The 25,874-nt window shown below is 45.7% G+C and overlaps 1 protein-coding gene across 1 annotated transcript in view; it reads right to left on the reverse strand.

Moving 5' to 3' along the window:
* The window catches only part of LOC132207732 (uncharacterized), a 31,377-nt gene extending 14,700 nt beyond the window's left edge, over nucleotides 1–16,677 (reverse strand). Inside the window, exon 1 of the transcript XR_009443760.1 lies at nucleotides 16,603–16,677. The gene's annotated coding sequence lies outside the window, so the exon portion shown is untranslated. The remainder of the gene's footprint in view (nucleotides 1–16,602) is intronic.
* Between the last annotated feature and the right edge of the window lie 9,197 nt (nucleotides 16,678–25,874).

Below are 25,874 nucleotides of genomic sequence, written 5' to 3' on the forward strand. Positions count from 1 at the left end.
CTCCTTGTCCAGCCAGTTAGAGATTGGAAGTAAATGATGGCCAAGCCAGTGATGGCCACATCCCAGGCATGAATTTACGATGAAACTCAGAGACAATTTATGTCCTCCTTCATCTTTCTGGCATCCTCTGTCCAGCTCACAATCCCATCTATGGTTATGCTATCAACATACACTGAAACACTAGATTTGATCTGTACATCTAAATTCATCAACCGAGATTGAGAATAGCTGGAACCCAAACATGAATTCTTCCTCTAACTCACAAGGAACAGCCTGCAAACGATCAAATCAACAATTTATCAGCATGTGCTTTTCTACCTGTTAAACAATTGTCGATGCAAGCCAAAACATTACCTCCAAGTCCTTGTGGTCCAAATTTGTTTATTCACTTCTTTAGTGCGAACCTGTTAAAATGCATCTGAAAATCCAAATAAAGTTTCCTCCTACCACCATTGTTTTGGGGATAGACAGAAAGCAATAAGGGTAGTGTGGAAATTAAGTATCTAAACTGAGGGAAAACCATTATTATTAGGTTCCCTCTATCGCTGGGCATTATCACCATCAGAAGCCAGGAGCTGGAAAATATAGACTGCGGGGTAGAATTACTTGTAGTTGAGACTATATTCGGAAAATTGTACGTTTTATAAAGTGATTCAATGAGAATTCAGGGCCATTGTGCTACATGAAGAGTGAATGACCATGGCAGCAAGTCCAGTGAATATTGATGAAGCAATATCATGAGTTTGATGAAGAAAATACAGTGCAATGTAAAAGGGTAACTCTCATCACAATCATAGAGTTTGCAAAAGGAGGTCCTTAAAATGAAGAGCAAACAATGGCCAAGAAATATATTTGGCAAGTCTGTTAAGGAAAAAGCCACAAAGTATTTTATAAGTACAGTTGGATTAAGAGGGTTAGGCAAGGAGAGTGGAGTCTGTTAGAAACCAAAGGGGCAAATTGTGCAGAGAGCTAGAGGAAGCAAGTGAGGTCTTAAATGAACACTTCTCATCTGTGCTCACAAATTAGAAAGATATTGTAGCCGTGGATTTCAGTTAGGATGCTGAGGATCTCGAACATGTTCAGATGAAAGCTGAGGGTGTTGTCCATAGTGAGGTGGATGGTCGCTGACTACAGTCTGATATTGATCAGCTGATAAACTGAGCAGAGTAATGGCAGATGGACTTTACTTCTCAGAAGTGTGAGCTAATACACTGTGGCAGGTATGGCAAGTGAAGGGCATACATGATGAATGATAGGTACAGGCAGAGCACTGATAAACGAGGGGACCTTGGTACAAAAGTCCATAGATCACTAAAGGTGTCAACACAGGTGGACAGGGGGGTGAAAACACCTGTATTAGGGACGAGGCTAAGCACGTCCTGGCAAGGTGAATTTTTAGAAGTACCCGAAAGGATTTAAACCAGTCAAGCAGGGCTGTGGGGCTCAAAACAGCAATGAGGCAAGAAAGACGCTAGCACAGAATTACAAGACAGCAATTTAAATAGACAAAGGTAGGCAAGAACATGCCAAAATATGAGGAAAAATTGGTTCATTAAACAGCATTTATTTCAACGCAATGGACCTGGCAGGTAAGGCAGATAAACTCAGGGCATGGATGGAGACATGGGACTGGGCTATCAGAAGTATTACAGAAGCACAGCTGAGAGAAAGAAAGGATTAGCAACTCAATGTTACAGGGGGAAGATGCCACAGAAAGGATAGGAGGGGAGGCAAGACAGGAGGAGAGAGGTAATTTTGAATTGGGAAAATATCACGGCATTGTTTAGAGACAATATTCCTGGTGTTTGCCCAGTGAAGCTGCATTAGCGGAACGGAGGAATAAAAATGGGTGATCGCTTTGATGCAATTGTCTTACAAGCTCCCAAAAGCCAGTGAGAAACTGAAGAGCAAATATGTTGAGAGATCTCAGATATCTGTAAGAATAATAAGGGTGTAATGGTATGGGAATATAATTTTCCAATCCTAGTTTTGTGCTGCCAGAGTGTTAAGCGCTTTGATGGAAGGAATTTGTTCAGTGCGTTCAAGAAAACTCTCTCAAACAATATGTAGATGGCCCGACTGGAGAAGGGACAACATATGGCCTCCACGTACAAAGCAATGTCAGGCAAGGGACTGAGGTGTTATTGGGGGAGCACTTTGGCAAGTGACCACAATTTTATAAGCTTGAAAATAGCTATGGAAAAAGATTGGCCTGGTCCACAAGCTAAAGTAATAAACTTGCGCAAGACCAATTTTCATGGTATTCAAAAGTTGATTGGGGAGGCTATTTGCAGGTAAACGTGCATCTGGCAAGTTGGAAGTTTTCAAATGCAAGCTAAAATGACAGGTCAGGTCGAGCATGTTCTTTTTAGTGTGATGGACAATGCTGACAGAAATAGGAAATACTGGATGACTGGCGATAGCGAGGCTCTGGTCAAGAAAAAGGGGACACAGCTGGTTCAATGCATCTCTTGACGAGTATCGGAGTGTAGGAACACACCTTATGAAGGAAAACCGGAGGGCAAAATTAGGACATGAGATAACGTTGGCAGATTAGGTTGAGGATTATCCAAAGAGATTCTACAAGGATATTATGGGCAAAATAGTGACTAGGAAGAAAATAGGGATGCATAGAGACCAATGAGAGCAGCGATATTGAACATAGAACAGCACAGTACAGGCCCTTCGGCCCACCATTTTGTGCCGACCTATTAGCCTGCTAAGATCAATCCACCCTGCATCCCTGCATTTTACTATCCTACACATGTCTCTCCAAGGGTCGCCTATAAGTCTCTAAAATATATGACTCCACTACCACTGCGGGGAGCACATTCCACACGCCCACTACTCTCTGTATGAAGAACCTACCTTTGACATCTCCCCTTATGCCTTGCTCCAATCAGCTTAAAAAATATGTCCCTTGTAATAGTCATTTCTGCCTTGGGAAAAAGTTTCTGACTATCCATTCTATCTATGCCTCTCATTATCTTGCACCACTCTATCAAGGCGCCTCTCATCCTTCTTTGCTCCAATGAAAAAAAGCCCTAGCTCCCTCAATCTTTCCTCATATGACTTGCCCTCCCGTGCAGGCAACATCTTGCTAAATCTCCTCTGCACCCTCTCTAAAGCTTCCACATATTTTCTCGAACGAAGTGGCCAGAACTGAACACCATGTTCCTAGTGTGGTCTAACCAGAGTTTGATCGACCTGCAGCGTAACATCATGACCCTTAAACTCAATTCCCCTGCCAACGAAAGCCGACACACCAAAAACCAACTTTACAACCTTATCCACTTGGGTGCCCACTTAGCGGGATCTATGGATTTGGACCCCAAGATCCCTCTGTTCCTCCACAAACATAGGAGGCTGTGGAGTGACCTTTTAGAGGTTTATGAATGCCTGAGCAGCATATAAAAGTTGAATTAGACATGGTCTTTGCTCCCAGGAGGCTTGTGGTGAGAGAAGAAAGTTTGAAAGCAGGCCCGAGAGGTAACTTTTTCCACACAGAGAATGGTGCAAATATGGAATGAGGTGCCAGAGGAAGTGGTAGAGATAAGTACAATTACAACAGTGAAAAGACATTGGGGCAGGTACACAGACAGGAAAGGTTTGTAAGGATGCAGGCCAAACGCAGGCAAATGTGACTTGTTCAGTTCGGGAAACCCGGTCAGCATGAACGAGTTGGGCCAAAGGGTCTCTTTCCGTGCTTCACAATTCTATGACTTCAGTTACTGGAGGAACAGAGTACCGATATAAGACATGTTGCAGAGGCTGAAACAATTTACAGAGATCAGGATGGTGGTCAGGATTGGAGTAAGTTTCAAATTTATGGAGGGATTGTAGAGAGGAGAGGTGGTGACAGAAGTAGGAGTTAGAATGATTGAAGACACTGGTCGACAAGACGTGACACAGACACAGTCATGGAGGGAAAGCACAGAACAGGAAGATCAGAGACAGCATTACCGTCCTATCGTGGGAGATTTGCTTTCACTTCTGTTGTGCTAATCCTCACAAAGACAGCACAGGCCTGGATTGATAACTGTGAACTTCCTCTGTCGTCTTCGGAAGGTACAGTATCTCAAAGCTGAAAGTAGGCCTCCCATGATGACGAGTGATTGAGTCTGACTGTAACTAGGGGAGAAAATCTGCCACCTTCACTTGGTCAGGCCTACATGTGACTTCAGACCCGCAGCAACGTGGTTGATTCACAACTACCCACTGAAATGGCACAGCAAGCCATTCAGTTCAAGGGTAGCTCGGGGTGGGTCATAAATGCTGGCCAGCCAGAGACACCCACATCTCATGAGTGAATAAATAACTGGAACTATGCTGGGGCCAGTGTCCTGGCCAATCATGTCAGTAGGTTTATGGACAGGGCTTTAAACTAATAGACAGGATGTCGGGACAGGGTTCAAGGGAAAGGAGATTTCCAAATCCAAACAGAAAATGTGATTGGAACAGCATGGTGATGTGGCTGAAGACAAGCAGAAAGGGACATGAAGCACAGAGTTTCACGAAAACCGTACATCAGTTTGTGACAGGAAATTGTCAAATAAAGTACATGATAATGTAACTTTCTGGAATGGACAAAGTATGTGCAATAAAATAGTGGCATTCGAAGAGGAGCTCGGAGAACTTTTTTGTCAGTATTTCTTTGAATAACATGTTGTGCAACTGGCTAGGGATGTAACTATCCCAGATCGACTGTTATGTTATGAAGCTGAGTGAATGAGTCATGTTACACAGAGATCTGAAGGGAATTTATGAAAAAGTGGTATTCAAAGGGATAATGAAGTTTTACTGTGACCAGACAAAGAACAAGCAACAATTAGAAACAGAAACAAAGCCAATTGTATGACATTGAGAGGGGAAGTGACCAGTGTAGACAGAGTAAACTAACTGAAATGCAAATGAACAGTGGAAAACATTTGAAAGAACATTGTAAAATATCCAACAAAAAGGGCATTCCATTGACAAAAGCTCAGCAAGAAATTCCTAGCTGTGTCTCACTCAGGGTGTAAAGGAATATATTCAATTGAAAGAGCCTTAGAAGACGACAAAAAAAAACAGAACAAAATCAGAAGAAGAGACTGTTCAGCAAAAGAGGGTTACCACAGTATGGACGAAGGTATTAAAGGGATTGCAAGGGATTTCCTAGCAGAGGAATGCAGTTGCAACAGGAAACATTGTTGGGATTTATTGAGATGATAGGAACAGGAAAAGTTGAAGGTGCTGGAGGTGATGAGTGTGTTACAGAAAGTGGCAAGGGCCTGAATGATGTTACAAATCCAGGAGGAATTGCTAAGCTGGAGGTGTCTGTAGAGATAGGGAGGGAAATATGTACTTTTATTTATACCTTCATGGCATGAGGATGTCATCAGCTGGTCGAGCAATCGTTGCCAAACACTAATTGCCAGAGTGAAGCTCAGAGTCAGCCATATTGCTGTGGGTCTGAAATCACATGTCGGCTCGAGCAGCTAAGAATGTCAGATGTCCTTCCCTAAAGGACACAGTAAACTAGTTAAGTTTTTTCCTGATAATTAAGAACGTTTTTATGGTGGCCTCAATGCTCTGTACAGCCACAGCATGACGACCCAATCTCTTAATCCCAATGCTCTAACCAATGAAAGCATGCCAAATGTCACCTTCATCACCCCATCTATCTGTGACACCGCTTTCAGGGAACTATGTATCTGCGCCCCTAAGTATCTCTGTTTGACAACACCATCTGGGACCTGAACATTCGCTGTTTGTGTTCTCCCCTGGTTTGTCTTTCAAAGAGTCAATGCTTCACATTTATCCACCTTAAACTCCCTCTGCTGTTTCTCATCCCATCAACCTGATAGATCAAGATCTCGTTGAATTCATAGATAACCTCCTTCACTGTCCATGATACCACCAATTTTACTGTCACCCACAAACTTACTAACCATGACTCCTATATTCTCATTCAAATAAATATAAATGACACATAACAGAACCGAACCTGGCAGCACACGCATTGGCCTCCAGTAAGCACAATAAACCTCTGCCAGCACCCACTGACAAGCCAATCTTGGACACAACTGGCAAACTTTTGTAGGCCACCATGTGATCTAAACTTGCTGAGAGCCACCTACCACTCTGCATTCTTCTATCTCCTCAAAGCAAAATCAACTTTCTGAGCCATGATTTTCCACACACAAAGCTGTGCTGACTAGCCCTAATCAATCCTTGCCTTTTCAAATGCATGAAGAGCCAGTCTCTCAGGATCTCCTCCAACAACTAACCCACCACTGATGTCAGTGTCACTGGTTTGTAGTTTCCAGGCTTTGCCTTTCAGCCCCTTGAGTGATGCAACAACATTACCCATCCTCCAGTCTTCTGACATCTCACTGTGGCTGTTGATGATATAAATATCTTGCCGGAGCAGCTCACAATTTCTTACCTAGCCTTCCACAAATGTCCTGGGATAAACCTGATCAAGGCCTGAGGATTTATCTGCCTTTGTGCATTTTAAGACTCCCAGCACCTCATGCTCTCAATTGTGGACTCTTTTCTAGTCATCACTATTTATTTCACCAAGTTCCTGAGGTGCTATGTTTTTCTCCACAGTAATTACTGAAGTGGAATACTTGTTTAGTATTGCATCCATCTCTAGTTGTCCCACATATAATGGCTTTGTTGATCTTTAAGAGGCCCTATTCACTCCCTACATACTCTCCAGCCCCTGTTCAAACTCGGCAAAATGATTTTGAAAATTCAAATTAACCATATCCCCTGAACGCCAATCCCCTCCCTCACCTTATTTATTCTGCAATTGATAGCCACACCAAAAAAAAAACGAAATTGAACAGGATCATCAAAAAAATTCCCTTTCATAAACGCATGTATCTTCTGTTGTTTCAAAGGGTGCAATTATTGTTTATTGTCATATCCTTTATAATGCAGTACAGCACATTTCTAAATTACTGTCAGGTTGACACTGTTTGGTTTCACATTGACTGCACAAAGGGTGTCGGGAATCCTTGAGTATCAATCTGAAAAAGGGAGCTTATGGGTTCAGCAGGTAGTAGAACAGGCAAATCAAATTCTGACAATTATTGAAAAGGGAATGAAGTTTAATAATAGGGAGTCCTTGCTAATATAAATAAGTTGTCAGATGATACCAAAAATATTATGAACAATATGACTGCCCTTCGGAAAGATATCCTTGAATGAGCGACAGGCCAGAGAAGGTTCACTGGGCTGATCTTGGGAACGGAGAGATGTTCTAATGAGGAGAGGTTAAGTAGTCTGAGCTTGTCTCATTGTCGTTTAGAAGAATGAGGGAGAAATAATGAAATATATAAGATTCTTAGTGCTTTTTTTGACAGGGTTAAAAAATAAAACGGTACAGCTCAGCACCAGGCCCTTCGGACTACCATGGATGTGCCGAACACGATGTTATTCGAAACTCATACCATCTGTCAGCACATAGTTCATATCCCTCGATCCTCTGCCCTTTTATTGTATTTGTCTCAATCCTGCACAAAAATTTCACTCATGTGCCTCACACATCTCATTTGAAATTTCCTCCATCCTGGGCACCCAAGTATTTGACATTTTTTTCACTGGAGAAAGAGATTCTGACTATCCACATTATCTGCTAGGGGGATTCTTTTCTTTCCTCCTTCCTCCGCCTTTAACCAGAATCCAGGCTGATTGAGTTCCTTTCGCTGTCCAATGTGAATCTTATCCATTTCCAAAGAGTGTTGTCAGTCCCTCTCCTTGCCTCACAGACGAGGGTAACCCCAAATTCCAGCCTGTCTGCCAATTCCAACAGCTTTGCCGTGGTCACTTTTTGCAAAGACGCCGAAGTCACTGCTTCCACCCCCAGAAATCTGAGTGATGACTGAAAGAGCCATTCCTACACAAGGCACACCCTGTTTAAACCAAGGGAATGCAACACCCGAATCAAAAGACACTGACAACAACCACTCACCACCCTGGAGTCAATTAACCCGAAACCCAAAGTGGAATTGTAGAATTATTGCAACAAAAGCCCCAAATGTGTTATGGGCCAGGCGAGAATTTCCTCACAAGATTTTAAGAAAGTAGCCTGGGCACTAATTTTGAGATAGTCAGAAGGGTCCCGACCTGAAATGTCAACTTTACTGCTCCTCTCATGTTGCCTGGCCTGCTGTGTTCTTCCAGCTCCACACTGTTATCATTAGACCCTAACTTTCTTATTTTATACGCAGATGTCAATTGGGTGTTCCACGAATGATGCACTTGGTTTGAAGCAAGGCAATTTATTTAAACACGACAGTTAAAACATGAACAGCAGAAAGTGGAATTTTAAAAAACAATTATTGGAAAATCTAACCCACCCAATACAGTCACTATTATGAATTAACTGTTCCAATATACTCACATCCCATAAACACATCCCTTGGTAAAAACACAATTTCAAACACAGATTCTCAAAGGCAGGAGGGAAAAACATCCAGAGATAGATTTCAGAGAAAGCCAGTTAGAAATTATTTATTGAAGCTTGCAACTCCTCTAGATGCACAAATCTTGTGACTGCTACAGCTGAGATACAACCAGAAATCCTGAACTGGACACTCCTCTTCCATTGTTAAGTTGGTTTTAACCAAAAAAACACAAAGGCCTCCTAAAACCCCTGGACACTTCACCACCTCTGCCTTGACAAGCGATCTTCAAAATAAAAACACGAAAGAATAACCTTTTTAAAGTGACAGTTTCATCACAAACTACACCCACCTACCACGAGCTGAGACCCTTGTAAAAGCGGAAACAGCTTCAGTTCATCTAGTCTGGTGCTACACTCTGTACATACCCATTAAAGAATGATGCATCCCCTGGGGCCCACAGTAAAGACTGTTACAATCCCCAGAACACCATGGGACCCACCGTAAACACTAACACATTCCCCATGGTCCCTTTTACATACTGACCGGCTCACTCGGGCCCCTAAACATACGTAAGAACATGAATATGAGTGAGGAGCAAAAGTAGAAAAACGTCTGACAACTCAAGCTTGTGCTACCAATAGCTATGACCATGGCTGGTCATCAGACCGAGTCCTCTGATCTCACTGACTCCCTATATCATGAGCTCTCTTTAATCCACAAAAAACTCGATTAAACTTCTTCTTGGAAACATTCAATTGTTTGTCCTCAACCACGTCCTATGGCAGTGAATTCCACAGACTCAAGGGTGATGGCCCAGTGGCATTGTCAAAGGGCTATTGACTTACAGACCCAAATAATATTCTGGGGACCTGGTTCAAAACCCACCGTAGCACATGGCAGAATTTGAATTCAATAAATACCTGGAATTTAGGGTTTAATGACGACCATGAATCCAGAGTTGATTGTTGAAAAAACCCATCGGGTGCACTCATGTCCTTTAGTGAGGAAACTGCCATTCTTACTTGTACTGGCCAACATGTGATTCCACAGCCACAACAATGTGGTTGACTCTTAACTGCCCCCTGAGCAATTAGGGATGAGCAATAAATGCTGCCTAGCCAGAGACGTCCTCATCCCAGGAATGAATGAAAAAAAAATCTGGCAAAGGCATTTTTCTTCGTCACAGTCCTAAATGGCCTATCCTATATCCTTAGACTGTAAGCACTGGATGTGAGTTTGCTCGCTGAGCTGGAAGGTTAGTTTTCAGAAATTTCATCCCTTTTTTATTTGAAAAAATATACTTTATTCATAAGATGTACAAAATAAAACATATTTATACACCTACCCAGTCATGCAAACTGCTCTGGGTTACCCAGGGGGTACGTACACCAACTAATGGAAAAAAACAAACAAAGAAAAAAAAACAAAGAAAATACCCCGGCAGTCGTCTCCCCGCACAGTCGCCGTTGGGCCCCTGACCAGTTGGGGAAGGTGCCAGCTGGGCCCAGTTACCAGATAGGGCCCTTTTTTCTATTCTGGACGAGAGGTTTCATACCGTGGTCTTTCCCCACCGCGCGTTGGTGGCGGCTTCGCCAAGCTTTAGCACGTCCCTCAGCACGTAGTCCTGATCCTTGGAGTGCGCCAGTCTGCAACACTCGGTCGGGGTCAGTTCTTTCAGCTGGCAGACCAGCAAGTTGCGGGCAGACCAAAGAGCGTCTTTCACTGCATTGATGGTCCTCCAGGCGCAGTTGATGTCGGTCTCAGTGTGCGTCCCAGGAAACAGCCCGTAGAGCACAGAGTCCCGTTTCATAGAGCTGCTTGGGACGAACCTCGACAAATACCACTGCATCCCCCTCCAGGCCTCCTGCGCATCAGCACACTCCAGAAGGAGATGATCGACAGTCTCGCACCCCCTGCAGCCGCCTCGAGGGCAGCGTGGAGTTGTGCAAGAGATTCTGGGCATGCATAAAGGATCTCACTGGCAGAGCCCCTCTCACCGCCAGCCAAGCAATGTCCTTGTGCTTGTTTGAAAGTTCTGGCGATGAGGCATTCTGCCAAACGAATTTGGCAGTCTGCGTGGGGAACCACCCGACGGGACCCACCCTCTCCTTTTCCCGAAGGGTCCCGAGGATACTACGTGCTGACCACTGCCTGACGGCCTTGTGGTCAAAGGTGTTTCTCTTGAATTTTTTTTCCATGAAGGACAGGTGGTACGGGACGGTCCAACTACTCAGAGCGTTCCGCGGCAGCGAGGCCAGGCCCATCCTTCGCAACACCAGGGACAGGTAGAACCTCAGTAAGTAGTGACACTTGGTGTTTGCGTACTGAGGATCTACGCACAGCTTGATGCAGCCGCACACAAAGGTAGCCGTCAGGGCGAGGGTGACATTCGGTACGCCCTTTCCCCCTTTTTCCAGATCTTTGTACATTGTGTCCCTGCAGACCTGGTCCATCCTCGACCCCCAAATGAAGTGGAAGATGGCCCGGGTGATCGCAGCGGCGCAGGTCCAGGGAATAGGCCAGGCCTGTGCCACATACAACAGTACCAAGAGCCCCTCGCACCTGACAACCAGGTTCTTACCCGTGATGGAGGGGGACCGGAGCGTCCACCTGCCCAGATTCTGCTTCAGTTTGGCGATACGCTTCTCCCAAGTCTTAGTGCACGCCCCAGCTCCACCGAACCAAACACCCAGCACCTTCAAGTAGTCTGTCCTGACGGTGAAGGGGATGAAGGAGCGGTCGTCCCAGTTCCCGAAGAACATGACCTCACTCTTACCCCTAATGACTTTAGCACCCGAGGCCAGTTCAAACTGGCCACAGATGTCCAACAGCCTACTCACCAACCGACAATCGGTGCAGAAGACGGCGACATCGTCAATGTACAGGGAGATCTTGACCTGAAGTCTTCCGCTGCCTGGGATAGTCACGTCCTTCAGGCTCACGTCCTTCCTGATGGATGTAGTGAAGGGCTCCTGCACACAAACAAGGCAGTAGAGAACAGGCAGCCCTGCCTGACTCCAGATCTGACGGGAAATCTGTCCGATTCCCACCCGTTCATCGAGACTGCGCTAACGATGTTGGTGTAGAGCAGCCGGATCCCGTTGTGGATGCCCTCCCTGAACCCAAATGTGGAGAGGACGTCCCTCTTGTAAGCATGAGAGACCCCGTCAAAGGCCTTCTACTGGTCCAGGTTGACGAGGCAGGTGTCCACCCGCCTGTCCTGCACGTAGGTGATCGTATCCCTGATGAGCGCGAGGCTCGCAGCGAGCGTCCTGCCCGGCACAGCACAGGTTGGTCAGTGTGAATCACCGACTCCAGGACAGACCTGGCCCGTTGGCTATGACCTTGACCAGGATATTGTCGTCCACGTTCAATAGTGAAACGGGACGCCAATTCTTAATTTCTTCCCTCTTCCCCTTCCTCTTGTAAATGAGGATGATGATGCCCTTCCTCATGGACTTGCACATTTCCCCTGCACGAAGCACACTATCGTACACCTCCAGTAGGTCCTGGCCGATCAGGTCCCACAGAGTGGAATACAGCTCGACCGGTAAGCCATCGCTCCCGGGAGTCTTATTCCTCTCCAAGGACTTGAGGGCTCTGGTCAGCTCACCCAGGGATGTCAGCCGGTCCAGCCATTCCCTCGTGCCGTCGTCTAAGACCTCCGTGACAGATGACAGGAATGACTCAGAGGCCGTGCTGTCCATGAGCTTCGCGTCGTACAGTCCCGCATAGAAGGCTCTGCTGATCCACAAAATGTCGGGCCGAGACGACTTCACCAAGCTGTTTTCCTTCTTCAGCCGACTACGCACAGAGCACTCTTTGTGCACCTTCTAAAAGAAGAAACGCGAGCACATCTTGTCCTGCTCCACGGAGCAGACCCTGGACCGGAAGATTATTCTGGAGGCCTCTGTGGTGAAGTGCGAGGCTTGCTGGACTCTCACCTCGCGGATGTCCTCCGTGACATTGACCCCCATCAACTGCAGAAGGAGTAGGTTCTGCACCCTTTTCTGGAGTTGCGACAGCTTTCCCCGCTTCTCTCTCACCCTCCGAACACCCTTGAGGACAAAGAACCTCTTGATGTTCTCCTTCACCATCTCCCACCAGTCGCCCGGAGACTCATAGAGGGGTTTCACGTTTCTCCAACCAGTGCAGTCCCTCTTAAGCTCCTCAACGTTCTCTGGGGTCAACAGATCGTGTTGAGCTTCCACGTCCCCTTGCCGGCCGGCTGGTTGTTCTGTAAGTGACAGTCAGCCAGCAGGAGGCAGTGGTCAGAGAAGAACACCGGCTCGATGCTGGGAGACCTGACCGAGAACGCCCGTGACGCAAACAGCAAGTCTGTCCTTGAGCGGATAGACCCGTCTGGCCGTGACCAGGTGTATCTCTGCTGCCCTCCATCTGCATGGGTGCTGAAGACGTCGAGCAGCTTGGCATCCTGCACCATGCCCATCAGGAATCTGGACGTGACGTCCAGTTTACTCTCCCCACGCGCTGTCCCCACGCCGGATCTTCCAAATGCATCGATGATGCAGTTAAAGTCTCCGCCCAGGATGACCGGCCTGTACGTAGCCAGCAGGGGTGGAAGCCGCTGCAGGACGGCCAACTGCTCATACTGGACCACTGCAGCGTACACGTTGATCAGCCTCAGGGGACCGTTCCTGTAGGTGACATCAGACACTAGGAGGCGCACCCCCACCACCTCCTGATCTTGACAGATGGTGAAGTTGCGCCCCCGCAGCAGAATAGCCAGGCCTGAGGAGCGTCAGTCGTTTCCCCCGACCAAATCGAAGGCCCACAGGTCCAGGCACCGGACCATTTCCCGTACCTGCTGAGTTGCAGTATCCCACACTCCTGCAGAAAGAGGAGGTCTGCCTTGACGGTGGTCAGGTAGGCCAACGTGGACACACATCTTGTGGTGGACTTGGCGCTGCGCACATTAATGCTCGCAACCCATACCCCCATCGTGGGCAGTGACCGCAGTACCCTCCCTAAGTCCCAGGTCCAGCCCCTCCATCTGTCCCTTCATGCTCATTGACAAGGCTAACTGCTGGACGCTCTCCAGGCTGAGGAAACCATCCCTGCTGCCTTCCGGGTGTCATCCCCCCGTCGGGGGTATGGAGGCAGGAGAGTCCGGCTCTGGGTCAGGCTGGGGACATGCTGTTTCCTCCTTCCCGCCTGAAAGTTCTGGGGGGCGCCCCGCGGCACGTGGCTGGGTGTTGGAGGGAGCCTCAGGACGCCTCCCGTCACCTGGAAGCAGGGTGCGGCTTTCCTTCTCCCTTGAGATCTTCAGTTTCTGCTTTGGGCAGACCTCCTCCAAATCTCCCTCGTCAGAGGAGCACGTATCGCCCCCCCCCCCCCCCCCACCCGCCCATAGCTGTCTCTTCCCGCCTGATGGTTGCGGTGCCTTGGCCCGCTGGCATGCCTTCCTCCTCGCTTTCCGGACCGTCGTCCACTCCCCTGGGTCACCTGTCACCTCCTCCATCGACTCGGGGTTGTCGGAGGGGAGCGGACCCTGCAGAGGCACTTTGCTGGCCTCGGGTCCGTCCTGCGGGGCTGGGCCCTCCTGCACGACCTGGCCCTCCTGCGCATTAGGGGAGTCCTTGCAGGACCCTGGTGCCTTCCTCTCATCCGGGGGGGGCTTGTCCCGCATTGCCCCTGCCGGTGACCTGGGCGTAGATGGTCCCCCGCCGCGGGCATGCCCTATAGAGGTGGCCCGCTTCCGCACAAAGGTCGCAGCTTTTTCTTGTGGGCAATCCTTTCCAAGGTCTCCCTCCTCCCTGCAGATGGTGGCTTTGCAGTCGGCCGCCACGTGACCTGACCTACCACAGGCCTGGCACACTTTAGGTTGCCCTGCGTAGGTCAGGTAGCTCTTGCTCCCGCTGATTGCAAAGCTGGACGGTGGGTGTACAATGTTCCCGTCCGCGCCCATTCTCAGCGTCACCTTGACCTGCCTCTTACTGGTCCAGATCCCGAAGGGGTCCATGATGTCAGTTAGGAATCCCCTTCCACCTTCACGTACCTTCCGAGGAAGGTCAGGACATCAACTGCTGGCACATGCGGATTGTACTTATGTACAGTCACCATACGGCTCCTCTGCGCTGGCATCACAAACAGCGGGACAGCGGTCAATACAGAGAGAGGGCCCTCACCTCCCTTCTCCTTGAAAACCTCCAGGAAGCGCTCACAAAGCTTGGCACTCCTGAAGGTTACATCATAAAAACCTCCTCCAGGGAAATCCTGCAGGCAGTAAATGTCCGCAGCAGCGAACCCACAACAGTCCAACAGGACCCTCTTCACGAAGAAGGTGCCGACCACAGGTGCACCTTCATCCACCTTCTTCACGAAAATGCAGATGATGTTCCGGACGCCCTGACCTGGGGCACAAGCAATCGCCGCAGCCATCGTTGCAGGTTGGCTGCTCCCCTGAACCAGCGTTAGGCCGAAGCCAGCATTAAGATCCACCGGTTGCAAGGGTGCACTGCCAACCCGACATCTTCCTTCCACCTCCAACACAGCGCTCTCCTCCTCCCGGTCCACAGAAGAGTGGGTCTTTATTTTGTTCCAGATGAAAGCTGGTTCACTGAGCTGGAAGGTTTGTTCCCAGACGTTTCGTCACCATTCTAGGTATCATCATAAATGAGCCTCCGATTATGTCCCGCTTTCTATTTATCTGTTTCGGTTTCCTTGAGTTGGTAATGTCATTTCCTGCATTTGTGATGTCATTTCCTGTTCTTTTTCTCTGAGGATGGTAGATTGGCTCCAAATCAATGTGTTTGTTGATGGGGTTCCGGTTGGAATGCCATGCTTCTAGGAATTCTCGTGCGTGCCTCTGTTTGACTTGTCCTCGGATGGATGTGTTGTCCCAATCAAAGTGGTGTCCTTCCTTATCTGTATGTAAGGATACGAGTGATAGTGGGTCATGTCTTTTTGTGGCTAGTTGATGTTCATGTATCCAGGTGGCTAGCTTCCTGCCAGTTTGTCCAAAGTAGTGTTTGTCACAGTTCTTGCAAGGTATTTTGTAGATGATGTTCGTTTTGCTTGTTGTCTGTATAGGGTCTTTTAAGTTCATTAGCTGCTGTGTTAAAACTGGCCAACATACCATCTGCCTTCTTCAACCCCTGCTGCACCTGCACCCACTGGGTAAACACTAACACACTCATTGGGGAATCTCTATAAATACTGACTCATTACCACACAAATCCCGTATAATTATGAACACATTCCCAAAGGGCACAAAATCCTGACACTGTCCTTGGGCACACCTGAGAATTATGGTCAGTCACTGGAGACTCACTGTGGTCTCTCTGTGGAAGTCTGTTACACGGACACAGTGTCCCCAGACCCATGTAAACGTAGACAACATCTTAGGTAAATGATGACACACTGTCAGCAGCATTCTGTTAAATACTCCCTGTGAGAGTCCTGGCAAATACTCACAATTTCCTTGGGAGAAGCCTCTAAAAACTGACACACTTCTTGGAGATACCTTGTAAACTCGACCACATTACATTGGAACACGTCTTTTTAATACTGACACGTGCACAATGATCCCCTGTAAATACTGACAGTCCCACTGAACTCAAGTCAACATCAGAGTCACCCTGAACCGGCTGTAAATGCTGACAGATTTCCCCAGAGACCCACTGTAGATACTGTTGTATTCCCTCTGGAACACCCAGTAATTATTGACACATTCCCCTTGGGTTCTCTACAGATACTGATGTACTGCCCACAGACCTCTGAATATTCTAACACATCGTGCATGAATTCCCTGTCAACATTACTCACTCCCCAGACACTCCCGTAATTACTGAACCGTTCCCAGGAATTGTTAACGCACTCCCGATGGATTTGTTATAAATATTGATGCACTCCCCTGCGATTTCCTGCAAAAGTCTGTCACACATCTCAGGAATGCCCTTTAAATATTGATGCCCTCCCCAGAAACACCCCGTATTTGCTGAAAATCCTCCCCAGGACATGCTGTAAATACAGATGCATCCCCTCTGGAACCCCTGTAAATATTAACACTCTCACCCTGGATTCCCTGCGGATACTGCTTTTAGAGATACAGAGCCACATCGCCTAGAATCAGATCCTTCAGTCCAACCAGTCCATGCCGACCATAAACCCAAACTGAAGTGGGGCCAAGCACAGGAAGGTGGGACATGCCCCCCTCAATATTTCTTATTCATGTACTTACCCAACTGCCTTTTAAATGCTGTAACTGTACCCGCACCCAGTACTTCCTCCGGAAGGCCATCCCATACATGAACCCTGTGTAAACAAAAATAAAATTCCATGCATTTATTAAAATCTTTCTCCTCTCCCCTGGTAAGTATGACCCAGCCTTGAAATCCCCACCCTCTTGAATTGCAATCTGCCATTCACCTTATCGATACCGCTCAGGGCTTTTAAACCTCTGTTGGGTTACCCGTCAATCTGCTCTGCACGGGATCCATCAAAATGCTGTAACGATTCCCTGTAAATATTGACGCACTCCCCAGGGATACTGTATTAGTATTGGCATTCTCCTCGAACACCCCCCTGTAAATAGTGATACACGACCAGGGACCCCCAAGTAAATAATGGCAAAGTCCCCAGGACCCACTGTAAATACTGAATGATTACCCCAGACAGACTGCCAATACTGTCACACTCTCCAAGGATACCTTAAATACTTTTCACTCACTGCAGTGAGGACAAACTCCCCAGCAACTCCCTGAGGTACTGAGATAGTTCCGAGTGATCATTCTGTAAATAGCACTCCACACAATCCCTGGGAAAAAAAAATCTATAGATACTGATTCCTTAATCACAGGCTCACTGTGAATACTGACACACTCACTGGGAAACCTGCACAAGTACTGATTCATGCAGGACTCCGTTAAAAAAAAGAAAATAAAAGAAAAAAAAGAAAAATATATCCTATTGTAAACCATTTTGATGATCCTTGCGTTGTAGTCGAGGATTCTGCCCATCCAAAACTACTCAAAGAGACAGTTGGACTGAGTCTGTGAGAAATACACAACACAATAAACATGCTTTGGAACGGAGGTTGCTGTGTGGGATTACTGAGATAACAAGGCGTAGAGCTGGATGAACGCAGCAGGCCAAGCATCATCAGAAGAGCAGGAAAGTTGATATTTCATGGTTTGACCTTTGTTCAGAAAATTAGTTTTTGTCCCAGAGTCCCATTTTGCAACTCTTCTCTCAAAGGACAATGGACTGAAACCAACAGACTCTGATCCATGAGATAGTAGGAACTGATCCAGGACAGCTTTTATACCTTGGGCTATGTAGCACAGACTGTATGGAGCCGATAGAGATACTCGACATTCAAATCCATTCATACAAGCTCGAACCATTGGGAAGCTAATTAACCCCAGGGGAGAACATCAAGGACACAATGAAAACTACACATCTGGTGTGAAGACAATGGGACTCACAGTCAGTGTAACTGCCAGTCCCCATCGTACGGGAGGTGGAAACTGAACAAAGTGCTTCCGAACACGGGTCTTTCTGAACCGAAAACACCAACAGCAAGAACCTGATCCAGACCATCTGAACCAGACAGCAACAACGTGATCAATCACTGACTTCACCGTAGCCATGAGTCCTCAGTCACAAAGTGAGGTGAAAACCACCTCACAAACCCAAAGGTAAAGAGAATCGAGAACTCACCAAAACACACTTGAGTGCATCAGCTCACTCAACCCAAACTTAGAAACCCACACAGTCCCAAATCTTCATCCAGGTTCCAGGTATGGTGATCCAGAACGACCACTGGGACTTGAAAACCACATTCTGGGATGGGAGCATAAACCCCGAGATCCCAAATAATGATAGCTGTGCATTGGGCCACAATTGGGAGGAATTCAGGCAGACAGTGTAAATGTTTGTTTTCTGCGCGCCAGTAAATAATGTCGAATAGTGGTAATCTCTTTTCGTAGTGTATTGTATCAACTTCATAGAATTTACTGAGGTACCCATTTCTTACATTATAATTACCTCTATGCACCTAAATAAAGAGAGATTCCTTTGCCCTTAAATACCTGTCTAAAGTCTCCTCATTCACATCACCATAAGTAGGTCCACTGTTCACAACCCAAGATCTGGGAGGTGCTTAAAGATCAGAAAAGTAACTGTAAACCAGAATCCTATACTAATTCCCCAAAGGCACTCTGTAAATACTCTCACACTCACTGGGGACCCTTAATAAACACTGACACCTTCCGCTAGGCGACGCCCCCACCTCCCGTGAACACTGACACCTTCCTCCAGGCACATTCCGACCCTCGCCGTAAACACTGACACGTTACCCCTCCCCCCCAACCTGAGAGCCCCCAGTAAACATTGACACATTTCCAAGGAGCTCCCTGTAAACAAGGACATGTTTCCTCAGAAACATCTCTCACGGCTGACACATTCCAGCTCACACTTGAAATGCAAACTACAGGCACATCTATACATGATTAAAATGAACAATCCAAATAACACAGTTCAATTCTGTATGTGAGAACTGTAACTACACTTCAAGCAGTCTCGACTTCCAGTGATTTTACCTGATCCAGCGATTCACTAACTAAATGTTGTGCTGGGACTGTGTTCTGAGGGAAAATGTGGATTGTCTCATATATAGGAAATGTTTCTACATCGAGATCCTCTGACTCAGAATCATGAAGCTGGGGTGTGAGGAAGTCAGGACTGTGTGAGTACAATATGCCACATCTGACTGTGTTAGTCACAAAAATAAACCTCTTGGTTTGAGTCCTGTCATGGTCAGTGAGGATCAGTGATTGCGATCTGATTCCCAGCAGAGCAGAAAGTCTTCCTGTTCTTCAAAAAACAGCATTTTATGTTGACTATTGCAGTCTATCAGAACTCCCCCCAGTCTCAGTGATGAACAACAGACAACAATTTATCAACGATTTCCAGAAAGTGCCCTTTCTGTTTCAACGGCACAATCTCGGTGCCACTATCAAACAAATGGAGAGATCATTTATCTGCAAAAGAATTTCAGAGACTGGGTCAGGTTTACATCATTTAGCACCTAGAGCCTGACTTGCACTTTAACAACATTGTTTGTTCTGAAGAAGTCACATCAGACGTGAAACTTGAACCCTGTTTCTCTCTCCACATGTGCTGCCAGATCGGCTAGGTTTCTACAGCATTTTCTGTTTTGTTTCAATTTTCCAGCATCCACACTTCATTTCAGTGACATCATTGTTGACTTCTTAGCACTCACGCAGTTTTTGCAACATTTTTGATCCCCTTAGCATAGCAAGCATTGCAAAGAATTTTCTGGAATATAGTCAGTGATTCAGTCCTTGAGGTGGAAATGATCACAGATTCACGGTTATTTGAGTGAAGATATTTCCGCTTATCTCAGTCACTCCGGCATTCTACTACTCTGAGACTGATCCATTATTCTAGATTCCTATCAGCAAAGATAGCTGCCAACATTTATCCTGTCACTGTCTTTGGTAATGACATTCAGTTAAAAGAGAACGCCTCTTTATTCCCTCACAATATCGGATATTGAAATCTAGCCAACTTGTCGCACCTCAGTATAATCCCCAGTTCCCAGAATTAATCTGCTGCCCGGTGTTACAAACACTCGTATGTTAATGTGTGCTTCCTTAAGTGAGGAAAACAAATCTGCACACGTACGTGTACCTCTGGCTTCAGGGGGTTTTACAAAGTGCGTTGATGGAAGTCACACTGCAATGAACACACCCTTTTTCCAGGTGTTCAAGTAACTTCATGCGTAATTTGTAGAGAAAAGAAATCTGTATTCTAGGGAACACAATTCCATTAATGACAGGCTGTTGCACACAGCAACATGACCCTCTCACAAATTCAAGCCATCGTTTTATGTTTTAAAATCAAAATATTAAGCAGAAAAAAATGTCATGTTAAAAAAAACTCACTCCGGGTCCCTTTATTAAAAGAATTTGCTGATAGGATAATGCTAAAAAAAATGTATAATACGGTGAGACTGGGGTACGGTACTGTGGCTAACTGGTGAAACTGGCTCATAACGACTCTTAGACTGCACACAGTGAAGATTTGTCAAATCATTGAGAAAAATAGCTCAGAAACAAAGCGTTGAATTGTCATAAAACCGACAAACAAGATATACCATCAGATTGACAGATAGAGATTGGAATTGGTCAGAAAATAACTTACCAGGTACACTGATTGATGGCGCATGCTAGAAACCATTCTGAGTGAAATAACTTCAGTATCTACCAATTATTCACTAAGAAATGAATCTCTGCTTCACCTTTGAAAAGCAGGTGTGGGGTTTACTGGCCACCTGATTTGCAGACAAAGGAAACTTGATCCCAGGTCACTCAGGGACTGTTAGCGATAGTCCATCACACACAAGAAGAGTCTCTTACATCGAGAATAGAACAGATTATAGTTAAACAGACAAGAATCCTAACATGAAAATCTGCCACTAATTCTGAGGTCATCTGCAAACCTACCTCCGATATGCACATCCAAATCATTTATGTAAATGACAAAAAGCAGCGTCCTTTCGTCCCCGACTGTCCGTCCAGGGTTTAACTTTGATCCACATGTTGCCTGTTTGAACAACATGAACATGTGGCCAAACTACTCAGAATTTTAAACTGTCAGGTATAACTATGGAATCTTTCTTAATTCATTGATCATTTGGCTTCTATGTATATTTCAAGCTGCTTTGATCTGCGTATGCATAATTAGTTCCTGGGGAAAAATATCTCTTGTGTATTCTGTTGAATAACACATATACAACCTGTATGTTCCTTGGTCCAATTATCTGAGCAAAATGTAAATATTTTAGACAATTACAGTAATTGTCTTTTAAGTAGCTGATTCGTAATCACATTTTTTTAATTACTACTAGTACAGAACACCTTGTAAACTAAATTGTTTTTCTCATCATAGCCAATATTAAATATCTAACAGTTTACAGTGCAGTCATCCAACCGTATGTCCAATTATTGTACTGGTCGATTATAACAGTAAAACTAAAATTAAAATCTATTTTTACTGACGTCATTTCAATGCTGTATTCTTGAATTATAATGAATAGCGTAATATTTTACAAGCATTAAACAAGATTGACATTTCAATACAAGAATCAATGCAAATAATCACATTGCTTATCTCATGAATTGCAGTTTGTACCTAATGATTCTTTTGCTGTGATCACATTAATAACATTTCAATAAACAGTCTACTTTTCAGCTTTACAGAGAAATTCAGAGTTATTATTAAGTGAAGTTTAAAAAGTCACACTTTGTTCTTCTGTGTTATAATAATCACAGAATATGTTTCATTATTATCAAATCCATGAATCAGAGTAACTATATCTCACTGTACAGTTTAATAGGCACCATGAATATCCATTCATTGTCTCAAGACCCCTCTTTTATATTTCTCCTCCAACAATATTAAACCAGTCAGTGATCAGCTGTGTGGCTCCTAATCACACAAGTATGTTTAATATTTAGTACATTTTAGGGAGACAGTAAACTCCAGAATAGCTCTTGGCAGGATAAAAATTAACAAGAGGGAGAAGGGAATTGTGCTGAATTCAGTTGGCAATTGATAGACCTAGTCCGCACCTGGGAGGGGTTGAGCCACAAAACAGGACATCATGGTGGAAAAGTGGGGCACGAGGGGAGGCATAATCCCAAGGCGGCAAAACGGATTCTGAATGGTTCGTATCTAGGGATGATTTCAAGAAAAAAAATTGGCCCAGAGGGGTGGTTGTTGGAAATTGTAATGGATTTCAGAAAGAACCTGATCACAAAGATGATTAGGAAGGGTTATGACCTGGATGCCACAAACCCAAAGCAGAGACCCTGGTGGAATGGACAAAAAGAAAAATTGCAAATATGAGAAGGCGGCTGTAACTCTGACAGGCTCCATCAGAAATATGGCCAATGAGAAATGGGAACAAGCAAAGGTGTCAGCTCTCACACGTGGGCTTAAAGCGAAAGGGCATGATGATAGTTACAGTAGGGGAGGCACCTAGTGCCCTCGTCTTCTTAGAAGGCCGTGAGGACGATGACACTGACTCAAACGGGTTGGATGACAAAACACCCACTTATGGGCAGACGGACAGCAATGGTGGGATGACCTGGAAGTATGAGAATGCAATGCCTATGGCACCGTTGTAGATCAAAGTTAAACCTTGGACAGACAATAGGGGACAAAAGGACGTTGTTTTTTGTCATTTACATAAATGATGTGCACGTGAATAGAGGAGGTATGTTTGCAGATGACATCAAAAGTAGTGGTGCAGTGGAAAGTGAAGAAGGTTATCTCGAGAGCACAAGAAGACCCTCATCACATGGGCCAATGAGCTGAGGAGTGGCAGATGAAGGTTAATTTAGATTAATGTGAAATATTTCGTTTTAGGAAGACCAATCAATGCAGAAGTTATGGACTCAATGGTAAGGCCCTGGGAGTGCTGCTGCACAAACAGATCTTGGAGTGCAAGTTCATAGCTTCTTGAAAGTGGAGTTGCAGGTAGACAATGTAGTTAGGAAGGTATTTGGAATGTTTGCCTTTATAGGTCAGTGTCTTGAATATAGGAGTTAGTGGGTCATGTTGCAGACATATTGGGAATTGCTTAGGCCACTTTTAGAATACTGCATTCAATTCTGATCTCCCCGTTACAGGAAGGATGTTGTGAAATTTGAAAGGTTCAGAAAATATTTACAAGGACGTTGCCATGATTGGCAGGTTTGATCTGAAGGAAGAAGCTGAATAGGTTGGGGCTACTTTCCCTGGAATGTTGTACGCTGGGGGTTGGGGGTGGTGCTTACGGAGGCTTATACTGTCATGACGAACATGCATTGGGTGAATAGTCAAGATCTTGTTCCCAGGGTTCGGTGTCCAAAACTGGAGGGAATAGGTTTAAGGTTAGGGGGAAAGATTTAAAAGGGATCTAAGGGGCAACATTTTCACGCAGAGGGTGGTGCATGTATGTAATGAGCTGCCAGAGGAAGTGGTAGATGCTAGCTCAATTACAACATCTAGAAGTCATCTGAATGGGTATATGAATAGGAGGGGTTTAAGGCGACATGGGCCAAATGCTGGCACATGGGATGAGATGAATTTAGGATGTTTGCTTGGCATGAACGACTTGGACTGAAGGGTCTATTTCCATGCGACACATCTCTATGATTCTGTGACAATTGACAGAAACAAACACCAATATAACCATATAGATGTGACCCTTACCACCCCAACCACTGAAATGAAAGGAGCTGCAGGAGGAACTGAGGAAGCGAGATGAAGTGAACCGTTGCAGATGCACATTTAGAATGTGACATGTGTGAAAATGAGATAAGGATAATTCTGGGAGGTGATCTTTGAAAACAACGAGGAACATCGTACGCTGTAGAAACCCGAATTATGACGGCCAGGACAGGGGCAGGAGGAAAAAGACAGGCTGCATCTCCAGAGTACCTACACTGTCGGGAGACTGGGACAGTCAGGCAATCTGGGGAGTTACGTCTGGGACCCACTCTCAAACAGGAATATGGGTTATTATCTGTAAACCCTGTAAAAGATCAAGGGCCCTCTCATTCCACCACAAAACAGTACCCCATCAAAGCTGGGGCTGAGGAGGCAGTAATTGTGATCATGAACAACTGGATGAAGGAGGTCATAGTCAGACTGACAGCATCTCAAACTAACTCACTGAAGCCTGATGACTCAAACTGCCTCCCTATTGACTATACCTCCCTGAACACATCTGCCACTGTGGAGTATCCAACAGGAGCGAAATCCACACTATACTAAATGGATTGAAATCACCACAGGATACTGTCTCAGTCCAGGTCCGTACCTGTGGACCTGGAATCCCAGAACAGCTGTTGTTTATTCTGAGGAATTCAGTATACATGGTCACAGTTGTTTCAGCAATTCCACAATAGACCTGTCATATTCCACCAACATATGGCTCATGGAATTAGCCAAATTGATCTTACCAAGACCTCATCACCTCAGTCGGTCAGAAAGAACATATCCGGATCTTCAACAGAGAATTGAGTCACATCAGCCAGGCAGGGCTTAAAATTAAACCACAGAAAGTGCAGTTGGGCCAACAGGGAGGAGGGTATCTGGGATATCGTCAGGTCGGGATTTAGGATAGTCCCAGGGGGATGAAAGAAAGCAATTTTAAACTACCCAGTCACTGACCGTGAAAGGAGTAAGACAAACTTGAGGATTGTTTAATTATTGTGGGAGTTATGCCGAAAATTTTTAGAACTAGCAGAACCATTAAAAACCCTGACGTCAGCCAGGAACCAGTGAGTCAACATATACACTGACATGCCTTATGCCTTTGGTACAGTTCATGGCCATATATTGGCCTGGCCTCAGCAAGGGTACGTCAATTTGTCTGGGGGGGCACATACAGCACGAAGACCAGATTAAAGAGTTGATGGAAGCAGCTAATTTTGTGACTGAAGCAGCAGTCATGAAGATTTAGAGCTCACAGGAAAGGAGAAACCCCACAACAACAGGGCAATGAGTATGCGGGTCAGGCAGCTAAAATACTTACTGAGACAGTGCAGATATTTGAGGAAGTGGCAGTGGCAGCAGTTACTGGAGGAAGAGAAGAAAATTTAACGACATTTCAAGAAACAGCCCCACAACACGAGAAATGTGAATGGGAAAAGGGTGGGGCAATGAGAGAGCAAGATGGAGTCAGGAAGATGTAGGATCAGATCGTGCCACCACATATCCTCGGGTGGCCCATTCTGGGTGGGATAAAATGCAATATCAGATGACTCGTTGTTGTTGGTGGCCTGGAGTAGGGAACGATACAATAAAGTGTGATCAAAGACATGGAGTCTGTGCACACAGAGTCAGGGAAAACAATCAAGATTAAATGCAGACAGCAGCCATAACCCAGGGGGCTCATGGGAACAATTGCGGATGGATTCTATGGGCCCCTTACCGCCCAAAAAATGCTGAATGGGCTAAACATATAGAAACAAAAAAGTAGGAGGCGGCTATTTGGCCCTTTGAGCCTGCACAACCATACAATATGATCATGACTGATTGTGTAACCTCAGTAACCCATTCCTGCCATCGCTCCATACTCCTCCTTCCCTTTAGCCACAACGGAAACGACCAGCTCCCTCTCGAATAAATCTAATTAATTGGCCCCAACATCTTCTGTGGGAGAGAATTCCACAGGATCACAGTCGGTGAAGAAATTCTTCCTCATCTCAGTCCTGAATGTTTTTTTCTTGGATTGTGACCTGCCCAGTTTTCTAGATTTCCTGATCATCCGGAACATTCTTTCTGCATCTGTCCCATCCAGGGTCATTAGAATTTTATGTTTCTATGCCATCCTCCCCCCGCCAACCAACCCATTCTACTAAATTCCAATGAGTACACACCCAGTCGATCCAGTCTCTAACTCTGCTGATCCAGTCTTTCCTCAGATCATAG

This window comes from Stegostoma tigrinum, unplaced genomic scaffold, assembly GCF_030684315.1.
Source record: "Stegostoma tigrinum isolate sSteTig4 unplaced genomic scaffold, sSteTig4.hap1 scaffold_140, whole genome shotgun sequence".
In the NCBI taxonomy this organism is placed as follows: domain Eukaryota; kingdom Metazoa; phylum Chordata; class Chondrichthyes; order Orectolobiformes; family Stegostomatidae; genus Stegostoma; species Stegostoma tigrinum.